We start from the raw sequence: 6,027 nt of genomic DNA on the forward strand, positions 1-6,027 counted from the left end.
TGTTGCCACCCACAAACGCCTCATCCTGTCACTCAAATTAGCAGGCATTCGCTATTTTACGAGCACACAAATTCCAACCACACTGACTGGTTCGCGCATGCGTATTACAACCCATACGCATGCGCAGATGTGCGAACATCGCTCGGAGCGAACGAGCGGCCGCTTACGAGCAGCTCTGAATCAGGCCCTGTGTACATTTACAGAACTCTCAATGATTAGCATGACTCTACAGTTACAGTGAAATATGGTGAAAATTTTGGTGAAAATTATATCATATAACTAACATGTAATTTTGAAAAAAAAAATATGCATAAAAGTCAATACTGTGGTACAAAATTATGTTTTTTTTAGTACAGTGAAAATGTAAATATGCAGGGGTCAATCCAATTAGGTGCGAGTTTGCTTCTTGAAACTCGCACACTTCGCACAAATGCTCGCTCCCAAGAAACGCTCAATCCAATTACAAATTATAACTTGCGCTACTCATGGGGAGGGTGTGCTAATTTTCAATAGCATGCAACTTTGGAGAAGGGCATTAAAAAGTAAGAAACCTTCCTGGACCCCAAAAAAGTGACAATTTCATTAGCAGGATCATATAGAAGGAAAGAACAGGAGGTTTTTAAATGGTGTCAAATGGCTGATTTGTGTATTTTTTTTAAAATGATAAAAAGAAAACTTTTCATTTAATCAAACAAATTAAGCAACAAATGCATAAAATAGTAGAAAACATGTAAAAAAAATTATAAAAAGCAATTATTTTTAATTTAAAAAAGTGCTGTCATTTAATTTGGTGTGACGAAACTAACGAACAAGTATATGGCGAATGAATTCTAAAATTGTTACATTTTTCAAATTTCTAAAATATTAGAATTATTTTGAAGATTTATTCAAGTTTGAGACGATTTGATCATAAACCTTTTCAAACATGCCAACAAATTTGATATAAATTTATATTGTGAATCGTGCAAACCTCAAACACGGTTGTAGAACCTCATATGGTGAACTGTAAACATTTAGTAATGTTCTCAGTTTGATGTTTTTTTCTAAAAATAAAAACATAAATAAAATGTTATAATAATTGTTTTGTGTTTAAAAACCAAAAACATTCATTTTAATGTGCTCAACAAACATGAACAGTAACTGCAAATCTCAAATGGCAAACCTCAAATGCAAACTTTGAACATGATCAGAAAATCTGAAAATTGAACTGCGAATTGTGAACATTAGCCACAAACAGGGCTGTAAGTAGGGTAGTGGGACCTGTGCCAGGGCACTGCATGCCAGGGGGCGCTGTTTAGGCCTGTCAATTTTCCTGTTTATTATCATTCTTACTTGTAGCTTTCTCTTCTTTTATCACCAGCATCTCCTGGCTTCCCCTATCTCTTCCATGCCCCTTTTTCAGGTGTACTATCTTGTGTCCCTATTTAAAAAATGGGGGAGGGGGGGTGCCAGTGCTCTCTCTGGCACAGGGCACCAAAAAGTCTAGTTACAGCTCTGGCCACAAATATCAAACTTGTAAAAGTATTCATGAATTTGGTGTTAGTAACATAAAAAAGGAATAATATTTTGTTTTAGAAGATTTTTATTGGGTTTTTAAAAAAAAATTATACATACAAAAAATATACATAGAGAAAAGAAGAATAGATAATGGAGGAATACTGAATGTTTACATAATGTGTAAATTACAAGATTTGAGGTCCAACTTACATATGGATGGAATTCAAAGAAATAAAATAAGAATAAAATTGTAAACTATAAACATGTTGGTCTCAGATATTAAGGGTAATGATATGAAAGTGGGGTTAAAAATGAAATTCGGGGAATAATTGAAAGGTTCAAAGCCAATATTGAGCTATACTGTATATGTATTGAACAGCTATTAAATGTGATGTTGTAATTTTTTAGACTGAACTATCGAAAATACAGTATTTAGAATTTTATTATTGTAAATCTTATTTTAAATGTATTTTGTTTAATGGTACTTTATTAGATTTACATGTAATGTTCTTAGATATTTGTGAAAATTATTGAGATTATGTCATGTATTCAATTGATTTTGTGAATAATAAAGTCATGAAAAAAGAAAACAGCAGAACTTAATGATAGAATCTAAAAAATATATTAAAATACTGTAGGGGTATGCACAGGCCACTTTTCGTGTTTTGTGTTTTGGTTTTGGATCTGGATCTTTCTTCGTGTTTTGGATCTGGATTGGTTTTGCCAAAACCACCCTTCCGTGTTTTGGGTTCTGGGTTTTGTGTTTTGGATCTGTATTTTTTTTTAAAAAAGCATAAAAACAGCTAAAATCACAGAATTTGTAGGTTTTTCTGCCCCTATGCTATTATTAACCTCAATAACCTTAATTTCCACTCATTTCCAGTCCATTCTGAACACCTCACACCTCACAATAGTGTTTTTATGTCCAAAAGGTTGCACCGAGGTAGCTGGATGACTATGCTAAGCGACACGAGTGGGCGGCACAAACACGTGACCCATCTAGGCGTGATACTGCAGTAGCAGACAGGATGGCAGTTTGAAAAACTAGGCCCCAAACTGTACATAATGCAAAGACAAAAAAGAGGTGCAAGATGGAATTGTCCTTGGGCCCTCCCACCAACCCTTATGTTGTATAAACAGGACATGCACACTTTAACAAACCAATCATTTCAGCGCCAGGGTCTGCCACACAACTGTGACTGAAATGATTGGTTCGTTTGGGCCCCCACAAAACAAGCTGGCAATTAATCTGTCCCTGTACAAACTGGCTCTATGGAGGCAAGATGTCATCCTCATCCTCCTCATCCACCGATTCCTCACCCTCTTCAGTGTTGTGTACATCCTCATCCTCACAGAGTATTAACTCGTCCCCACTGGAATCCACAACCACAGGTCCCTCTGTACGTTCTGGAGGCTGGTCTCCCTGGAAGAGCTGATAATTCATTTTGATGAACATCATCTTCTCCACATTCTGTGGAAGCAACCTCCTACAACTTTCACTGACAAGGTTCCCGGCTGCACTAAACACTCTTTCGGAGTACACACTGGAGGGGGGGCAACTCAGGTAAAATAGAGCCAGTTTGTACAGGGGCCTCCAAATTGCCTCTTTTTCCTGCCAGTACAGGTACGGACTGTCTGACATGCCTACTTGGATGCTGTCACCGATGTAATCCTCCACCATTCTGTCAATGGTGACAGTATCATATGCAGTGACAGTAGACATGTCAGAAATTGTTGCCAGGTCCTTCAGTCCGGACCAGATGTCCAAACTTGGTCCTGCCTGCCCTGCATCACCGCCAGCGGGTTGCTTAGGATACCTAAGTTTTTTCCAGCCAGCCCCAGTTGCGGGAGAAAATGAAGAAGGAGCCGTTGACGTGTCACGTTCCGCTTCAGCTGACAGTGTTTTCACCAGCAGGTCTTTGCACCTCTGCAGGCTTGTGTCGGCCGGAAAGAGAGACACCACATAGGCTTTAAACCTAGGATCGAGCACGGTGGCCAAAATGTAGTGGTCTGATTTCAACAGATTGACCACCCTGGAATCCTGGCAAAGCGAATGAAGGGCTTCATCCACAAGTCCCACATGCCGAGCGGAATCACTCCGTCTTAGCTCCTCATTCACTATCTCCAGCTGCTTCTGCAAAAGCCTGATGAGGGGAATGACCTGACTCAAGCTGGCAGTGTCTGAACTGACTTCACGTGTGGCAAGTTCGAAGGGCTGGAGAACCTCGCACAACACGGAAATCATTCTCCACTGCGCTTGAGTCAGGTGCATACCCCCTCCTTTGCCTATGTCATAGGTGGATGTATAGGCTTGTATGGCCTTTTGCTGCTCCTCCATCCTCTGAAGCATATAGAGGGTTGAGTTCCACTGTGTCACAACCTCTTGCTTCAGGTGATGGCGGGGCAGGTTCAAGAGTGTTTGCTGGCGCACCAGTCTTCTGCACGCAGTCGCTGAATGGCGAAAGCGAGGACGGCCTCCCCGGAAGCCCCTGGCGGTGTCGGACGCCTGAGTTGGGGCTGACGGACGGAGCAGACCGCGACCGCCTGGAGTCGGACGGGGCCCGCCTGCCCTCCCGGTCCCCCCCGGTGAAAGGGGGTCGGAGCGCGAGGCGGACGCCTGGTGGACCGGACGCCCTCGCGGCGGAGGAGTGCCGGGCGCGCCGTGGGCCGAGGGAGGGTCGGGTTCGCCCGTGAATCCGGCCGAGACCCCTGGGTTCCGGCCGAGCGATCGTCCCTCCCCGCCGGGATGCGGGGTGCCTCATCGATCGGAAGGGTGGCTCGGGGGGCGCCTCGAGCCTTTTCGCGCTGCGCCCCCCACGGATCTCTCCCTGGCTCTCTCTCTCTCGCCTCTTCGCCACCTATGAATCCGCCCGAGGAATTCCCTCGGACGTCACGGCGTCGCTGCTGCGCGCCACCTTTTGCGGGGCGCCGGCGGAATTTACCCGACCTCCTGGAACCGGGTCCCGGCACGAGGCCCTTTTTCCCGACCTCATCGGGACTTCCAGAGGTTGCAGTTCCCCTGTCTGCCGCCGGGTGGCGCTGCGCCGCAGGGAACGGATGAAGGGGAAGGGCCGTACCCCTTCGGCCCTGCCGGGAGACCTCCGGGGGCTCCCGCGCTGGCAGAGGGGGCTCTCTCCCCGGTCGCCCCTGGAGCCCTGGCACGGAACGCCTCGCTCGCAGAATCTCCCGTGCTCTCCTGGAGCCCTGGCCGGGCTGCCTCGCTCGCAGAATCTCCCGTGCTCTCCTGGAGCCCTGGCTGGGACGCCTCGCTCGCAGAATCTCCCGTGCTCTCCTGGAGCCCTGGCCGGGACGCCTCGCTCGCAGAATCTCCCGTGCTCTCCTGGAGCCCGGCCTGGGCCTCCTCGGGTGGGAGAAGGCCCCCCGGCCAGTCGCCTCGCTTTCTCTCTCCCTCTCCTAACAATCCGCCGGAGGGTTTCCCTCACGGGTCACGCCACCGGTGCTGCGCGCCACCTTCAGCGGCGACTTCTCCCTCTCTTCCCCGAAGCCTCGGAAGCGCAGGGCGGACGAGGGCACCCCGGTCCGACCTCATCGGGGCCTCCGCAGAGGGGAGTCGGCCTCCCGTGGACCGCCGCCCCTTGGCCTGACGGGCCCCTTGGGGGCCGGGGAGGGGGCAGGGGCGAAGGCCGGTGCCCGCCGGCACGGCGGCGCCCCCCGGTGGCCACCCGGTGGCGCTGCAGCAGCACCCCGGGAGGGCAAAAAATTGAAATAAAAAAAATAGAGCCACCCGTGAAATTAAAACATTGGGGGGAGTAAGGTGCAGACCTGCCCCGACCCGCGGCGCCCGGCGGTGGACGCCCCGCGATGCTGCACCAGCAGCGCCCCGTGAAATTATTACTATTCTTATTATTATTATTATTATTTTGAAAAAAATGAAAAACAGCCACCCATGAAATTAAAACACAGGGAGAGTGCACGGTGCAGGCCCGCCCCGCCGCGCGGCGCCCCCCGGTGGACGCCCCGGGGAATCGAAAAAATGAATAACAAAATGAAAATTTTTAAAGTAGCCACCCATGAAATGAAAACATAGGGAGAGAGTGCAAGGTGCAGGGCCGCCCCCCCCCCCCACGCGGCGCCCCCCGATGGACGCCCCGGGAATTAAAAAATAAATAACAAAATGAAAATTTTTAAAGTAGCCACCCATGAAATGAAAACATAGGGAGAGAGTGCAAGGTGCAGGCCCGCCCGAATCGTGGACGCCCCCCGGTGGACGCCCCGCGCCACTGCAGCAGCACCCCGGGAATTTTTTTTATTTTTATTTTTTTTTAAGAAATAGCCGCCCATGAAATAAAAACATAGGAGGAGTGAGGTGCAGACCCGCCCCGCGGCGCCCCCCGGTGGCCCCCCGGGAAAATGAAAAAAAAAAATAAAATAAACAAATTTGAATAGCCACCCGTGAAGTAAAAACATAGCGAGAGTGAGGTGCAGACCCGCCGCGCGGCGCCCCCCGGTGGCCGCCCGGGAATTTAAAATAAATAAATAAAAAATTACAAATTATATGCCACCCATGAA

This window comes from Taudactylus pleione, unplaced genomic scaffold (assembly GCF_031769625.1).
Source record: "Taudactylus pleione unplaced genomic scaffold, aTauple2 ptg000496l, whole genome shotgun sequence".
Lineage (NCBI taxonomy): Eukaryota > Metazoa > Chordata > Amphibia > Anura > Myobatrachidae > Taudactylus > Taudactylus pleione.